We start from the raw sequence: 17,358 nt of genomic DNA on the forward strand, positions 1-17,358 counted from the left end.
TGCTTAGTTAGTGAATCCACCTAGGCTCTTGCCTTCTGAGGTTGCCGCCTTGTTCTCAGTTCTCCAGTTGGGAAAGCCTCGGGGGAAAACTTGGGCTTGAGTGTGGCCGGGCTGACAATCCTGGGAGCCACCCAAAAGCATTTAGGGAGCTGACATTGTTACTGGTATTAGCAGGGAGCTCGGGCTCTTTTTCTTTTTCTATTTTTTTTCTGGCTACCCCAGATTCTTTTGTCTTTAGTTCGCATTTTGTGGGGAAAAGGAGAAAAAGGTTATTGGATTGAAGGCCAGTAAAAATGCACAACATGCTATACTGGACAGAAACAGGAAACACTTCACTGAAGCTCTGGCAAAGAGCAGCGATGAACGTAGGCACAGCTTGACATTTGCTCGTTCAAGGACAGCAGCTGGAGTCAGAATTCTTGCTCCTACTACTGTACTTACTCTTCCAATCTACTTGAAAAGTACTGAGCTTTGAAAAGCAGGCAGTGTGTTACTAGAATGTAAACATTTCTTAATTTTAGCAGAGGAAGACAAGCAATTACGGGAATGTGACGGGGGGAGGGGGACTGCGCATTGCTTATTTTCTTTTTGAGAAAGAGGCTTAAGACAAACCACAGTGTGACCACCTGGTTTGTAGGCTCGAAAAGAGATTTTCAAGATCCACACCAGAGACTGGAGCCCTAAGCCCCTGGACACATTGCTTGAGGAGCTTGCTGAAAAATGCGTCGGTAAGATGAAAAAACGCACCGAGTTCCTGCCTGTGCCTGGCTCCTGACAGCGTCTGAGCTTGTGCCAGGCAGTACCCAAGCTGCTTCTGTCTCCTTGCCTTCCCTTGCCTCTGAGAACATGGAAGGCTCTGGGGGGCGTCTTCCTCAGGAGCTAAGGTTGGCTCAGAGGCCTACTTCCGAAGCACAGGCTGTAGGGCGCTGGGCCTCCCGTAATGCAAGCTCCCCATCAGGGCACTGCTCTGCAGTGCAGGAACTCTTTTGCCATTGCCCATGAAACTCTTCCCCTTTGGGCCACATGCAAAGACTTTGAGAGTGTCCCTCTGCAAAGCCTGTCCTTGACTGCTTTCTGCTGCCTGAGACTGACATCCCTTTGGATTCTGCTCTTGTTGCTCAGGATACTGCGGGGCCGATATTCAAGCCCTCTGCGCTGAAGCTGCCCTCTGTGCTTTGCGTCGACACTATCCGCAGATCTACACAAGCAGTCACAAGCTGCACATCGATGTTGCTGCCATTGAAATCACAGCAACAGATTTTCTTGTGGCTATGCAGAAGACTGCACCAGCTTCACAGAGGGCTGTGGCTTCCCCTGGACAACCACTGCCACCCCTTTCCAAGCCACTGCTTCAGAACACGCTACAGAGACTCCTAAAAGGCCTGCAGAGGGTATTTCCCCACGCAGCACTTGCACTCCAGCAGGACCAACAGCCAGGTAGGGCTTCACTGCCTTCACCGCCGTAAAACTCTCCCAAAGCAAACACTGCTTGCTAGTTTGTGCAAGCAACAGAAACAAAGCTTTCAGTCAGGATGAGGTGAAACTGAATGGTAGAGAGGGCAGAGCCGGGAACTCCTCCCACTTCACAGTACAGAACTCTATGTTCTCCACTCGAGCATCCAGTTTCTGAAGGCTGTCAGCATCATCTTTCCCGTTTGCAAGGAGAAAAGGAGCTTTCACCGCTACAAAACATAGCTTGCGCAAATCCAGACACTTAGGAGAGCTCTGTAGAGACTGAAGGCTTTGGAAAATGGCATTCAGCATATGCCCCTCAGATGAAGAAATACAAGGCCCCGGGTTTCAGCTCACATTTAGAAGCTGTCTTAGCGCAAGAGAAGGTTGCAGGCTCTTCGGGAAAGTTAACAAGCCTCTCTTGCCTTCTCATGGTACCACTCATTTCTTAGAAAATGACTGCATGGACAGTGATGAGGAGTCACCTTCTGGTCCTGAAGATGAGCCGTTTCCTCCAAGGCCTGGCCAGCAAAAGCAAACCTTCCTTAACTGTAACAGGTAACTGCCCGTGTCCTTTCATTGAAATTCTTCCGATTGCTGGGACTTTCCAAGCTGTCGTGGCCGTTGCAAGTGGGAGGGGCGTTAGATGAGGGAGGACAGAAGAGTTAGTCCAGGGTGCTCTGGTATCAAAAACTGCAAGCAGGAAGCACAGAGATATAACTAGGTGCTAGAGTTGTAGGAAAGCAAGTAGCTCCAGCCGATCATCCGGAAGGAGCCAGCCTCCTTTTCCTCCACCAAAGACATCCACAGACAATTAGGGCATGCTGATTTCATGCATGCTGTTCTTCAAGGATTCAAGGCCAAAGAAATGTGTTGTCTCTCCTCTTAGCTAAAGAAATGCAACGTGGGTTTGTGGAGTCACCTAGCTTCCCAGATTGGGAATGCAGGAGTGACTCAAGAAAATTGAGGAATGGCCAGCTAAAAGAGCATAATAAAAACCCTGCAAAAAAGGCTTCATTTGCGATCTTTAAGCCACTATGCTTACATTCATATTTTGAAATTGCAATGGGAAAGTAATTTAATCCCACAGTGGAGAAGTTAGCTTATGGGGTCCCAGCTGCATCAGTAATTTTTCTCATTCTCTCTTACTGTGCTGCTCAGGAAGGTTTCTGACCCACAGAACTTGGTCCAGTCTCTAGGCTCCTTGGCCCTATCCAGAAAAGGTCTTGCAGTACTGGGATGGCCAAAAAAAAAGAAAAAAAAGAAAAGGAAAAAAAAGGTGCTATTCACAGATGTATTCCATGATAACAGAGCAAAAACCACGAGAAAGTTGTATTTGCAATCTAGGAGAGAGCACACAAGGAAAGATGAAACCATCTGAATGAAGGGATCTAATAAATATCCTCCAGTTCTGTGGACTCACAGGAATGTTTTGCACTTTGTTAGATACAGCTAAGGCCTTTCAGAGCCCACGGCATTTCTTTTCCCACAAGGTTCTTCTGCTCCTTCCTGACCACCTTCTCCATTTCCAGTGGACCCCCTGCACCTAAACTTGACCAAGGCAGAGGCCTCAAGGCTGCTCAGTCAAGACATCCTGAACATAAGAGCCTCACGGCCGGGGGGAAGAGATCCAGACCAGCGTGTGCTGGACAAAGAAAGACACCTTGAACATCTGTGTCTTGACTGATCACTTCCTTTGCAAACTTCTTGTTTTGCAGTTACGCTCCTAGCAATGCTTGTTGCCAGCCAACATGTCACAGGCCCAGGTTCTTAATCGCTGGAGAGCCCGGGTACGGGCAAAGTTCCCACTTGGCAGAGGGGGGAAGAAAAGGGTTTCTTTTCTCTCATCACACTGCAGGGAAGAGGCAAGAACACACTTGCTGGATTCGAGCAGTGTAGCAGTGGCCCCAGGCTGATGTGGACCCTGCTGAAGGGCTGGGCCTGTTTTTTCAAGCACACTACCACTCGCACCGGGCGTGAGGCTCTGGGCGAGTTACCTGACATCTAAGCAGTTTGGAAATCAGGCAGAGATTCAGGCCTGCCTCTCGCTGTGGAGAGGCTGAAGGAACTGGGTCCAAGCAGCAATGTTACCTTATTCTTGGTGGCTTGTTTGGACGCTTTGTCTTTGTGCACTCCCGTTTTGCAGGCAATTTTGATTGATCCGTTGTTGTTCAGCAGCAGCCTCTGCTACCCGCTTCAACAGCCTTCTCCAAACTTCCTTTTGACTAGTTGATCCGAGAAGCCCAGAGGACAGCACCGAGCATCCTTTCTATTCCACATATCCACGCCTGGTGGGAGGCTGCTGGACTCACCTTGAGAGCTACACTCACAACATTACTAGACGGCATTCCAGCATATGCTCCAGTGCTGTTGCTCGCTACGTCGGATGCTTGCCATGCAGATCTCCCGCCAGAGGTATTTCTATCACTGCCTTCCCGGCTTCTTTCAGTCTCATGTTAATTTATCACTCCATTAAGCACCCAAATACTGTGCTCTCCTAAGCCATTCAACACCGGCATTACTAGGGCACCCTGCTGGCATCTCTTCCCTCTGCAGTTGCCACAAGGCTTCAACATGAAGGGCAGCAAGGCAAGTAAATCCAAAACAGGCAACCTAGGAGATGCTCAGTGTCCTCCCTTGGAGCACTGGAACCTCGGGTCGCTTCACAGAGCTTTAATCCTAGAGGTGTTCCTTAAACAAGATGCCCTAAATTGCCCTGCCGACCCACTACAATCTCGCCTTTAAGGCCAAGAAGCAAACTTGTTCTAGTCTCTCCCTTATTCAAAGCATTCCTCAGCTTCACTGGAAAAGGAATTCATCTTTGTGGAGCAGAACACAGATTTGGGGGGGGCTTACGGCTGCGCTGTCTTTTCTCCTCCCACCTCAGGTACGAGCTTTATTTTCTGAGCTTTATGGAGAAGTTTTCAATGTCCAGTCACCTAGCGAGGAGGAAGGGAGAAAGTTTTTCGAGGACTTGCTTGTCCAGCAAGCTGCTAAGCCTGCTGCACCACAAAAGAAAGCAGGTGAGCCTCTTCTACAAACACAGCGTTGCTACCTCTAGCTTAGCAGCCATTCGGCATTTGCTTTGGTAATAGATTTCCTGGCACGAAGGTTTACTCTGCTTGTGTCCGCGTATCATCACTTGGCTAACCTTTTCTGGTTGACTGAAGCTTGTCAGGCACGGGAAGTCCTCCTGCCTGTGGCATCACCACCTGAGCCTCGACTGCTGACAGAGGAGGAGGAGAGGCAGCTCGAGGAGCAAGGGGACGAGACATGGCCAGCGGTGCCTGCAGAGTCCAGTACACCCCTCTCTACTGGCAAGTCCTTTCTTCCTTTCTTCCTTTTTTCTTTTTTTCTTTTTTCCTTTTTTGGAGAAGGTGCCAATGACATTGATATCTTCCCTCTTGTCATGGCATACCTGCTTTTGGTGATGCCGGTGGCTTTATGCCAAAGGCATTCCATTTCCAAATTAGGTGCAGCATGTGAGGTCAGTCCTCAGGACAGTCACTCAACATGCTTATGAAATAAAGCCCAGCCACAGAGCTTGGCTCACACTGTAAAACACTGGCCTCGATGGCCCCGCAACGGCTAACTCCTCAAATGTAACATGTTGTTTAGAGCAGTTGCTGAACACTGCACAAATTCTTATGGTAATAGGAAACAGTGAGGATTTTTCCTGTGCTTTTGCTTCCTTTTTCTCTTCCTCTCCCTCTTGCCTTCCTGCCCGCCACCCCCGCACCAAGTCATTGCCGTCTGTCTGTGAGGCTTAGGCAACCTCTGCTTTTGGAACACAGGGGAAGGAGAGCTTGTCTCCAAAGACTTTTCTGCTTCTCACCTCTTTTACTTCCTGTGATGAGAGACGAAGCCACCTGAGCTTATGACCTTGCTTTGTGCTCATGCCTTCGGTCTACAGTCTGCTCTGTGCACAAAATCGTCAAGGGCATTCTTTTATGCATGATATAATCTAATAGTTCTTGCGCTTTTTAATTCTAATAACAATTGGACCCCCTTCGCTTGCTGCCCTCTCTCCCTCAACACATGCATGTAGTGAGCCAGCACAATGGTACTTCAGTCCCTCTCACCATTTCCCTTGTGCACCAAGTAAGACGACGGTGCTAGATTTTGCAGACAGAACTGCTTAGCTAATGCTTTGGCTTGCTTTTTCTCCTATCTCTGTGCAGCTGCCTGCAGACAAAAGCGAAGGAGGAACGCATCGCCCTCAGAGAGCCTAGCAGAGAAGAGGAGGAAATGCTCACCCCCTGCTGAGAAGGAAACCAGCATCTCTCTCAGGGTAGGTTGGAGCTCACTGATCCACCTTTGCTTCCCGCTCTGCTGACGACCCTTGAGCTATCCCTTCTGCCAGCAGAGCTGCAGGCATGGGCAACATTCAGCTAACGGCGAGACAGAAGCACCTGAGGAGGCTCCCACTGCCAGCTGGCAGCCCTCTTTCTAGAGGCTCTGTGGCCTCTCTTCAAAAGATGCATTTCGCAGGGCCCTGCATTGCAGCCACAGAAGCTCATCCAAGGCAAGAGGGCCTTTGCTGCGGCAGCCGCTGTCCTTTACTACAAAACGGGCCATGAATGTTTTCAGAGTATGCAGGGATGCAACGAGGAAGGCTAAGGCCCGTTTGGAATTAAATCTGGCTAGAGATGTCAAGGACAGCAAGAAGGGCTTCTTCAAAGACATCAGTAGCAAGAAGAAGACTAGGGAAAATGCGGGCCCTTTGCTGAATGGGGTGGGTGCCCTGGTGATGAAGGATGAAGAGAAGGCAGAGTTACTGAATGCCGCCTTTGCTTTGGTCTTTCCTGCTCAGGCCAGCCCTCAGGAACCCCAGACCCTGGAGGCAAGAGAGAAAGTCTGGAGAAAGGAAGACTTTCCCTTGGTGGAGGAGGATCAGGTTAGAGATCATTTAAGCAAACTTGACACCCACAAATCCATGGGCCCCGATGGGATGCACCCACGAGTGCTGAGGGAGCTGGCGGATGGTATTGCTAAGCTACTCTCCATCCTCTTTGAAAGGTCATGGAGAACAGGAGAGGTGCCCGAGGACTGGAAGAAAGCCAATGTCACCCCAGTCTTCAAAAAGGGCAAGAAGGAGGACTCAGGCAACTACAGGCCAGTCAGCCTCACCTCCATCCCTGGAAAGGTGATGGAGCAGCTCATCCTGGAAGCCATCTCCACGCATGTGGAGGAAAAGAAGGTGATCAGGAGTAGTCAGCATGGCTTCACCAAGGGGAAATCATGCCTAACCAATCTGATAGCCTTCTATGATGGAATGACAGGCTGGGTAGATGAGGGGAGAGCAGTGGATGTTGTCTACCTAGACTTCAGCAAGGCTTTTGACACTGTCTCCCATAGCATCCTCATAGACAAGCTCAGGAAGTGTGGGTTAGATGAGTGGACAGTGAGGTGGATTGAGAACTGGCTGAATGGCAGAGCTCAGAGGGTTGTGATCAGTGGCACAGAGTCTAGTTGGAGGCCTGTAGCTAGCGGTGTCCCCCAGGGGTCAGGACTGGCTCCAGTCTTGTTCAACTTCTTCATCAGTGACCTGGATGAAGGCACAGAGTGCACCCTCAGCAAGTTTGCTGATGATACAAAACTGGGAGGAGTGGCTGATATGCCAGAGGGCTGTGCTGCCATTCAAAGAGACTTGGACATGCTGGAGAGGTGGGCAGAGAGGAACCTCATGAAGTTCAACAAAGGGAAGTGCAGGGTCCTGCACCTGGGGAGGAATAACGCCATGCACCAGTACAGGTTGGGGGCTGACCTGCTGGAAAGCAGCTCTGCGGAGAAGGACCTGGGAGTGCTGGTGGACACCAAGTTAAGCATGAGGCAGCAATGTGCCCTTGTGGCCAAGAAGGCCAATGGTATGCTGGGGTGCATCAGGAAGAATGTTGCCAGCAGGTCGAGGGAGATGATCCTCCCCCTCTGCTCAGCCCTTCTGAGGCCCCATCTGGAGTACTGCGTCCAGTTCTGGGCTCCCCAGTACAAGAGGGATGTGGCACTACTGGAGCAAGTGCAGCGAAGGGCTACAAAGATGATTAGGGGACTGGAGCATCTCTCTTATGAGGAAAGGCTGAGAGAGCTTGGCCTGTTTAGCTTGGAGAAGAGAAGGCTGAGAGGAGATCTTATCAACGTGTACAAGTATCTGAAGGGAGGGTGTCGAGAGGATGGGACCAGACTCTTTTCAGTGGTGCCGAGCAACAGGACGCGAGGCAATGGGCACAAACTGAAACACAGACAGTTCCATCTGAACATGAGGAAAAACTTTTTCACTGTGAGGGTGACAGAGCACTGGAACAGGTTGCCCCGAGAGGTGGTGGAGTTTCCTTCTCTGGAGATATTCAAAACGGGCCTGGATGCAATCCTGTGCAATGTGCTCTAGGTGACCCTGCTTGAGCAGGGGGGTTGGACTAGATGATCTCCAGAGGTCCCTTCCAACCTCAGCAATTCTGTGTGATTCTGTGTGTATGACAGTTCCCGCTGTTCTCAGAGAAGTTCACTTGCAGTTAGGATCATGGAGGTGATAGCCTGAGGAACAGCACAATGCTAGCTGAAACTGGAGCCTTGCTTTTTCTCACAAGTCAGACACAGGAGCTCATTTCCTCCATGGAAATCTGCTGCGATATTTAGTCTGTTCTTGGACGTTTCACTCCTTCTTTATTTAGCCATACAAGGAAGGAGGATGCGAGTTGTGGGGGACCATTTTCTTTTGTGTCTGAACACATCGAGAGCCCATTCAAATGATCTCGTGCTAACGCAAACTTGTACTGTCTCCCTTTTTTCTTCAGCAACTGCTGAATGTCGTTGGCGACGCAACAAAGCACTGCAACATCCGCCACCTCGCAAAACTACACCTGGTGCTCAGCCAGTGTGTTTACCGCCATCGGCAAGACGATGACAAAACACAGTTGATAGAGGTACTTTGCTTACACAGCACTTCCTGTCACTGTTCTGCACTTCTTCCTTGCGCACTGTGGGTATCCTGCTTATTCGCTATTCCTCTTTCCTGCTTAGCAGTCTGTGTTACATACGAGTTGCTGACTTCCACCTGGAAGGCATCTACACAGACTTTCATTTTATACAAAGCAGCTAGCTACAGGATTTTACATTTCTATTCCAGCTTATAGCAAGTTTGCCTGTGTTTAGTTGGCAATTATTATTCCTTTTTTATCTTTTTTTTTAGTCTTTTTTTAGGAAATGAAGGAAGAAATTGAAAACTTCTCCCGTGCTCAGTAACAGGAAACGTGCTTCTACTCTGCCATTCTTTTTCATTATTTGCTGTTTAGTCCTCAGTGCACAATTCAGTGAAGAGAGCCTGTAGTTATAATATAAAGACATCTGTTTGTATGTATATCCAAATATAGCGAGGCTATACCAATAAAGCTCATATAAATCCTTTTAAGCTTTCTTACTGGCTGTTTGTTGCTGTTGGTGTTCCATACCTATTGCGTATACATACATGATCTGTTGAGATCAATGTGTTTGGCCTTCCTTTCGCATGTGCATTGCCTGAAAGTCTCGTGCCTGGCATTTTTAGGAGACCAATGGTCATCAGTGCCTTTGACCTACACACATCTGGACGTCTTCCAAGTAATCTCAGTGCCTCTCTCAAAAGAAAGCAACGGAAAACTCGACCATCTTTGCCCAAACGGTGACAGGCAGCTTTTCTGGCGTCGCCTGGGCTACTGCCTATGCCGTTGTCATTTAGGCAACGTTGCAAGGCAGCGCAGAGGTCATTCTTCTTCGGACCTGCTCGCGCCCCCAGGGATTCTCAGAGAAGGAAAACAAACCTGCAGCAAGCGTCGGGGAGGAAAACTCTTCCCCAGGCAGTGGCACTTTGCTGTGCTCGGGGCGCCCCGCGCCCGGGCACGTCTCAGCCCGCAGCGCTGCCTGCTGCCCGCCGCCCCCCCCCAGCAGCTCTCCTCCGCCCGCTCGGCGGCAAGCGGCGCTCGCGCTCTCTCGGCCCCTCACCTCGGCCCCGGCCCCCCTTCTCGGCCCGCCAGCGCCCCCGGCAGCCGCTCCGCCGCCGGGCACGGCTCTCCCGGCACAGCTCTCCGCCCGGGCGGCCGAGCCGCGCCGCGCCGAGCCGAGCCGAGCCGAGCCGAGCCGCGCCGAGCCGCGCCAGCCCCCGGCTCCCCCGGCGCCCACCCCCGCCCGCAGCGCCCGCCCGGCCCCCACCCGCCGCCACCCGCCGCGACCCCCAGCGCCGCCGGCAGTCGCGCTCCGCGCCGGGAGCCGCCCTCGCGGCGGGAAGCGCCCCCGAGCCCCGCCGAGGCTGCGAGCCTGCCCGGGGCTGCAGCGCCCACGGCACCGGCTGCCCCCGCACCCTCGCCCCCGCCGCACCTGTCGCGCTCTCGGCTCCGCGCAGCGGCCCCGCGCCCCGACGCCTCGCCGCCCGGCGCCCGCGCTCTGCCCCGCCGCTGCCCCGGCCCGCCTCGCCCGGCCGCAGCCTGTGCTAGCGCGCCCCGCAGCCGCGGCGCTCCAGCCCAGGGCGCTGCTGTTGCCCAGCGCTCTCCTGCTCGCCCCGCCGAGGCTCAGCGCCCTCGCCACGGATGCGAGCAGCGTGTTCATTGCACTGCTTTAAAGGCTTGCGTCTGGCATTGTAACACAAGAAATCGGCTTGGGGCAATGGTAACTCCCTTGCCAGGCTTGCTTGCCTGGATCGGCAGCGGTTATGGGCCTTCTTCCCAACGGAGAGCTGCCAGAGGCTGGTCACAGCCTGCCCTTCTGAGCGCAGATCCAAAAGCTGCCCTGACAGATGGCCGTTGGCAGACGTCCATCGCAGAGCAAGCGGCCGTGGGAGCGTGGTCTTTCTTTTCCTGCTTCTGCCCGCTGCAAACAGAAATCAAGCAAACAGCAGGCAAGAAAATCAGGAGGAGAGAGCGCTCCTGCCCTTCCCCTTTGTGCAGGGCAGTGCTGTGCGATGCAGCAGGAAGAGCCGAGAGCGAACAGCTGAAGGCGCCACACACACTTTACCCCAGACTTTGGAGAAACTCCAAGGCAGCTAAGCGCTTATGAAGGAAACAACCACCCGAGCTGTAAAACTGTGAGCATCCCTCAAGGGACACAGCCTTTGCTGATCTGGTTTTACATTTGACTCACTGTGTCCCCTCAGAGAGGGCTGCTGCCCAGGTGCTCCTGCTCCTCCACCTCTTCTACCCTTTCACTTGAAAAGCCCTCCCTCCTGCTCTCTCTCCTTGCTGCTAGCACTGGTGTTGAATGGTGGTGCTCCACGTAGGGCTGCTGCTTGCCTAGGTGCTTGCCCAGCACTCCCTGGCAGGGCAGCGCTACCCAATGCAGTGCACTTGCCCTGGATGACGGGAGCATCAGTGCAGCCCTCTTTGGCTTCAAGAGGTTCAGAAACCTCTTAGCCTGGGATTTGCACCTGCATCTTAGGGAGGAGAGTGTGCTGGGAACTGACAAGTATGGACTTGGTGGTGTGGCTGTGTGTTTCCTTCCCCTTCGGAACGAGCAACAGATGAATCCTCTTGCTGGAGGGCCTTCAAAAGCACTTGTCTCCTCTGCAGAAGGCATCCACCACTGCCCCAGAATGAAATTGTCCCACACCAAGAGGAAGCTCTCAGCACCTCTATTTGTGGCTCAACACAGGTCCTGCAGAGAGAAGGGTTCCAAGCCATGTCTCTGCAAAATAATTTCTCTTTTCCTGCTTCTGATGCTCTGAAAGTGAGTATGCCATGACAGCTTCCTCCACATCTGGCCCTGCCTTGCTGACCGTCTCTTCCAAGTTGCTGGCTGTAGCAGAGACTTGTCACAGCCAGAGAAAGCAAGCCCTGCTGCTGCTGCTGCTGCTGCTGCTGGTTCTGCTGCTGCTGCTGCCAAGAGGGTTTCCTTGCTCTGGAGTCCATCTTCACTGCCCGGTGGGAGCAAGGGAGGGCATTTCCACCTGCTGGCCTGCAAGAAACCTGTCATGCTTACAGTGCAGCCTCTCAGCAGTAAGGGCCACCAGTGAGCAGCATCAGCCACTCAGAAATCTGGGAGAGGCTCCAGGGAAAAAGCGGAGAGAGCCAAGCATGTGCTGGAGAGACTCCTGGGCCCAGGAAGGAAGCTGTGGCTCTATATGCCGCAGGGAGGTTTGTCTCAACGGGTTGTGCTGCATCCAGCGACCCGGCACCTGCCCAGTGGGCCATCACTCCAGGGCTCTCTTAGGCTGCTGCTGCGATCCAGTGAAGCCACAGCCAGGCACAAGCAATCTGACCGAGGAAGAGGTGGGGCACGCTGCCCGCCTGGCCTCTCTGCCTCTGCACATGAGACTTCCTCCCAGGCTCCTCCAGGGAGCAAGTGGCATCTGTCTCCATGCATTCAGACCCCTTCTTCCATCTTCCCTAGCAAAACTCCCCTGCAGCCTCGGTACATGTTTGCTACTCACACAAAGTCCTTGGCTGTCCAGATTCCCCTTTGATTTGGCGCTATCCATCGCGGTGTCCCTGCAGGCAACAGGCAGCGCCATGGGGTTCCTGCGCTGCTGCCTGCCAGCTGGCTCCCCTGAGCTCCCCCAGGCAGGGCCAAGTTACTCTCCTGCAGAAGCTGACTGCAATTTGCTAAGATCCCGCATACCAGTGCACTGCAGGAATCTGCTGGAGCAGATGGACTGCTCACCTTTGCCTGGCACTCAGGCAAAGTCTCCATGGTCCTGGCACTTCCTATCATTGACTAGGCAAGAGAACAAAGACTGCATGTGGGAAATGCATGTGGTGCTTCATTTTAGAAATCACTGCTTTCCAAAGTCACTCTGCTGGTGCAGAGGGAACTGTAAAGGCACACCATTCTAGTGGCTTACCTCCAACGCAAGGAGCTTAATTGAGGGAAGTCTGGTCACTCTGGTTGCCCCTGGAGCAGTGATGTGCAGAAAACACAAGGCATCTACCAGGTGATGTTTCCATGTAACACAGGCAATGGACAAAGGCGGAGCTCTGTAATACCAAGCTCTTCTTTTCCCTCTCTCCTGCAAGGCAGCAGAAGGTTTAAAAGTGCTATCCCACACTGCAAGACATCCTGCAGCAGGCAGGAATCCAGCTGTGCTCATGGCAAGCCCCTCTCTGCCATGTACTCAGTCCTGCTGCTCTACCTGCTTCCAGCAGAGGAAAAAGCAGCTTTCCCTTTTCAATGCAGGCCAAAGTGAGCCGTGGTGACAGCTAGATGAGGCTGGTGTCAATTTGCAAGCTCATGGCTAAGCAGCTCAGGGAGCTCTGCATGTTTACACATGGGCTCTCTGTGCCCAGAGGAGGCTGTGGACTTAGGTGGATCTTGTGGGAGCAGCTCTCCATTGCTCTTGGGACTTTCCAGGACCCCTCCTTTTTGACATCCCCTGTTTGCAGTGATTCCACCCCATCTGCACCGCTCTCTGTCTCTCTTTTTCTCCCAGATGTCTCTTGCCCCGAACCTCCAGCCTGTTTCCACCTCTCCCTGCTGCCCCAAGACAGGCTCTTTTCAGGCCTTTCCCGGTCACTCACGGGGGGAGGTGGTCCTTCCCACCCCAGCCCGGGGCTTGGCATGGGGGAGTGGGGAGGGAAGGCGAGTGCTGGGAGTGCTGATGCCCCTGATCTCCTCTCTCCTTCCTTGTCTCTCCTAGGAGGTGGCGGGAGAGGGGAGAGGGACAAGACGACACCGACAGCAGGGGCTTCACCATGGTGGACACCAACACAACAGCCCTTTCTCTGAGCTACACGGCCACAGGATACACAAACTCTCAGAGGACTGCAGAATCTCAGTGCATAAGAGATTACAGAGCGGTGATAATTTCAAGTGTCTCTGTGTGTGCTAGTGGGGAACGGGATGGTTGTGTGGTTCCTGGGCTTTCACATGAAGAAGAGCCCCTTCACCATCTACATTCTGAACCTGGCCATCACCGACTTCTCTTTGCTCCTCTTTCTTCTTGTTATATTACCGCTAGACATGGTTATAGAAATCTCTTGTTCTCCATTATATAACTATATCTTTTCCAAATATCTCCTGATGGATCTGTTTCTCCTGGGGTACTTTACCAGCATGTATCTCCTGGCAGCAATGAGCATGGAGAGGTGTCTGTCTGTTTTATTCCCAGTCTGGCACCGATGACGTCGCCCAAAGTGCTTGTCCGGAATTGTGTGTGGGGTGATCTGGTTTCTTTCTGGACTTTTTGTTTGCTTGTTTTTTCTGGGTTGTTATTCCCCCTTTAATATGAACTGTTGACATATATTTCTATAACTAGGCATTGTGAATTTCTTCATTTTCTTTCTTCCCGTTCCTTTCCAACCTGATCCTGCTCATCAGACTTTGATATGGCTCACAGAGGCGTCACCCTGGGAGACTGTTTGTTGCGATCTTGCTCAACATCCTCTTCTTCTTTGCCTTTGGGTTTCCTTACAGTGTAGAAATAATACTCAGTGTTGCTTATTCAAAAGAATTATTTCCTGAAAATCTGTCTTTCTTGCTGGCGTCTCTGAACAGTAGCATCAATCCTGTCATTTACTTCCTTGTCAGGAGCTGCCGTCAGCGCCGGTTGCAGGGCTCTGTGAAAGTGGCCTTCCGGCGAGTGTTTGCAGAGAAAGCAACATGTGAGGAGGGCAGCCAAGGCCCCGGCGACACTGCTGTGGAGACCACTGTGTAGATCCCTGCTGGCAAGGCAGGAGTGGAGATGCTGATCTCCACAGGCAGCCCGGGAGGAGACGGAGAGCCCCACGCCATGGCTGGTGGCCCTCTTGCCACCAGGGAGGTGACCAAAGCTGGGTGTGGGGACAGGGCCACAAGCCTGGCATAGTGCTGCTCTGCTGGACTTGGTCCCCAAGCACTGCCTGTATTCCCCTTTGCAACCTCCACCACGGTCCTGGTCCTCGCCCAATAAACTTTGGCTTTCTTCTGCCAGCAAACAAGCCCTTGTGGTCTTCTTGGGGCTCTCTCGCTCAGGAGAAGTGAGCCACATTCACAGGAAGGCTCTGGTGGAGCTTTGGCCGACTCGGGGAAACAAGTTTTCAGGCAGGGTGAAAGCGGCAATGCCAACACGTGGTGGTGGTGGTGGTGGTGGTGGTGGACCACCAGAGGGGGATTGCCTCTTCCTGCTGTCCCTGTGCTGAAGTGCAAGGCTGAGCAAGAACTAGAGGGGAACCCTGCCAGCAGGAAGCAGAAATGCAGCTGGGTCAGCATTTGGTCAGCGGTCTGCTGCGTCTGCTGCGAGAGCTGCTCTCTGTGCCCACCCTGCTGCCCCAGCACGGGGTTCTCCGCTGCAGCCCCCCTTTGCTGGTGTGAAGAGCAGGTGAGCGGCTGGGCTGGCTCACTGCAGGCAGGCCCCGGCCCCAGCAGCACAGCTGGGGGTCAGTTTGCAGGCCGTCTCTTGTGGTCTGCCAGGCTCTGCACCCCCGGCACCTCCTTGGCTGCGCACACACCCCTGTGAAGAAGATGTCCCGAGGTCTTTCTCCCTTGAGCTCGGCAGGCAGGGTCTGAGCCTCTCGCACACATCGGGCACCCTCAGCACCCCACAGCTGTGATTTCCACGGGCAGTGACCGGCTGTATGAGAAAGTCCCCAGAGCTGTGTTTTGAACCTGCCCCCAGATCACGTCTTTTTCTGACGCCGTGTCCTCGTCAAATTTGAAGCAGGGAAGAAGTATTCCCTCTTCCCCTCCCACAGAAGTGTGCAGCCCTCACTCAGAGGTCTTTGTCTTCTCTCCCCCAGCCTGGGCATGTCCCCCTCGCTCTGCAGAGCAGCCCCTGCCAGGGAAGGTGGTGCTCTCCTTTGCCTGCCCTTGTTTCCTGTCTTGGTGCCTTTCCCACTTCTCCCATGGCGTTGCTGTGCTGGGGGGTGAGCAGGGCCTGCGGCTCATGTAGTGTGTGTGCAGCCTCTAGAGATCTCCGTCTTTCCCCAGGAAACACCTCAGAAAGAAGGAGTAAAGGAAAGGAAGGAAGGGAAGGAAGGAAAGACAAGTGAGCAGTAAAGATGCAGTCTCCATAAGGCTGATGGATGAGATTCTGTGAGACAAGAATCTCTTGCAGAGAAAAGCTCATTTGCAGCCCTCTGTACTCCACGACATGCAATCTCTGAGGCAACATGTTCATGCTGGCAATGGGATTAGAATCAATGGACGAAGCCCTTGTGCTGTTGCATGCCAAACATTGGTAAATTCCCCTTTTTGGTGGTCCCTGGCTCATCTCTCTGGGACAGCAGCACCAACCCAGTCATTTACTTTCTGGTCCGGAGCAACCGTCACCACCGGCTCCATGGCTCTGGGAAAGTCACCTTCTGACAAGTGTTTCCAGAGAAAGCAATGTGCGGAGAAGGAAGCCAAGTGCCCAGAGACACTGCTGCAGAGACTGCTGTATAAATCCCTGCTGGCGAGGAGGTGTGGGAGGGTGGGGCAGCCTGCAGAGGGGACTGAGGGGAGGTGGGCAGCAGTGCTCAGCCCCCAGCGGAGCCAGGGCATCTCCACTGCGGTGGGAGCAGCTCAGCTGGTGACATGCCCCTTCCGAGCAGGGCTGTGCTGGGGACCAGGGAGCTGGGTGAGAGCGATCCTTGTCTGCACACCGTGCCAGTGCCTCTTCTCATTACGTGGTTCCCCTTGTGGAAGGGGACATGGTGCACAGAGCATGGCTATGCAGAGCATGCAGAGCGCGGGGAGGAAGAGTGACCCAGGATGTTGGGCATGTCTTTGGGACCCTGAACCTTACAGGGAGTCTTTTCCCTCACTTTGACTTGAGGTCAGGCCTGCAGGACTCCAGGGCATTCTGGCAGCTCCTGGGAGGCCACTCTCAGCAGGGATGAGTTTCATCCTGGCTATTTTGGGCTTGTATAGAAACATCCTTCAGGCCTGAACACCTAGGGGACCGTTCAGCTGGTGCCACGGCTGCTCTGGTCAACACACAGGGGTCCTGGAGTGATGCGTGGTGCTTCTGTGTGTGTAGAGAAGAGCACCAATTCCTCACCTACACCCTGAGCCTCTCCATCGCTGTCCCCAGAGGACATCTCAACTCATCACTCCCAGCTTTCGCCCAAGATGGCCATCTCCAGATGAGTTAGTTGCCCTAGGCTGCCTGTACAGGCAGTGGAGAGAAAGGTGCTTGTAAGGAGCTTTTCCCTTCCCTGTGTGGCTGCAGCACACAGCTCCTGCTGAGCCATCAGCCACCCTCCTGTGCCTGTGCCAAATCTCTTCCCCACCACCGTCTCGCCCCACACTGGGGATGCCTCGTTCCCCTTACGCAGTGCCATGCAAGGCCTCTCACCCTAGTGCTTCTGAGAAAGCTTTCAGCTCCCAGCCACAGCACCTTATCTCACTGTCTTCCCAGTAGCTGCTGGGAGGGTCACCTCTCTTCCTGGCACTGGCACTTGCCTGTTGCTGCAGGGCTGAAAGGGCATTTCTCTGCCTCTCCATCTAGCTCTCCTGACTTTCTATTTGTTTTTTGTTTTTTTTGGCTCCTGCCCTCAATCCTTCCCTCCTTTGTGTCTCCATTACTCTCTTTCTGGGTTGGCTGGTGCGTGGATCGAATTAACACTAAAACAGTTTGTGAGCAAGTGAAGGGCTGGATTTAAAAGGAATGGATCTAAATCTGATTTTTTGAAATTAAGTTGAGGGCAGAGAAAGAAGGGAAAATGTCTGCACCAGAACATTCAAAGAACTAACAGGGGTCTAAACTTTTCTTTTTTGTTTGTTTTAATTCTACGGAGTAGCAGTATTCCTGAAGCCATTTCATGCCAGTTAACAAGGTTTGGAGAAGCCCTTTAATGGTTGATTACAATATTGCTTTAGCAGAGATTTCACTAGAAACCATGAGACCTCTCTGCTGTCCTCCTTCATTGCTTTCATTTCGTAGGTTCACCTTTGACTGCAGCTGCTCAGGTTAAGAAAGATGGGGCCCATCGTGACAGTGAGATTTGTCCGCCCTAAGTTATTTTGTTTAAAAGCTAGATGTCCATTTAA

The sequence above is a fragment of the Apteryx mantelli genome, chromosome 4 (genome assembly GCF_036417845.1).
Source record: "Apteryx mantelli isolate bAptMan1 chromosome 4, bAptMan1.hap1, whole genome shotgun sequence".
Classification (NCBI taxonomy): Eukaryota; Metazoa; Chordata; class Aves; order Apterygiformes; family Apterygidae; genus Apteryx; species Apteryx mantelli.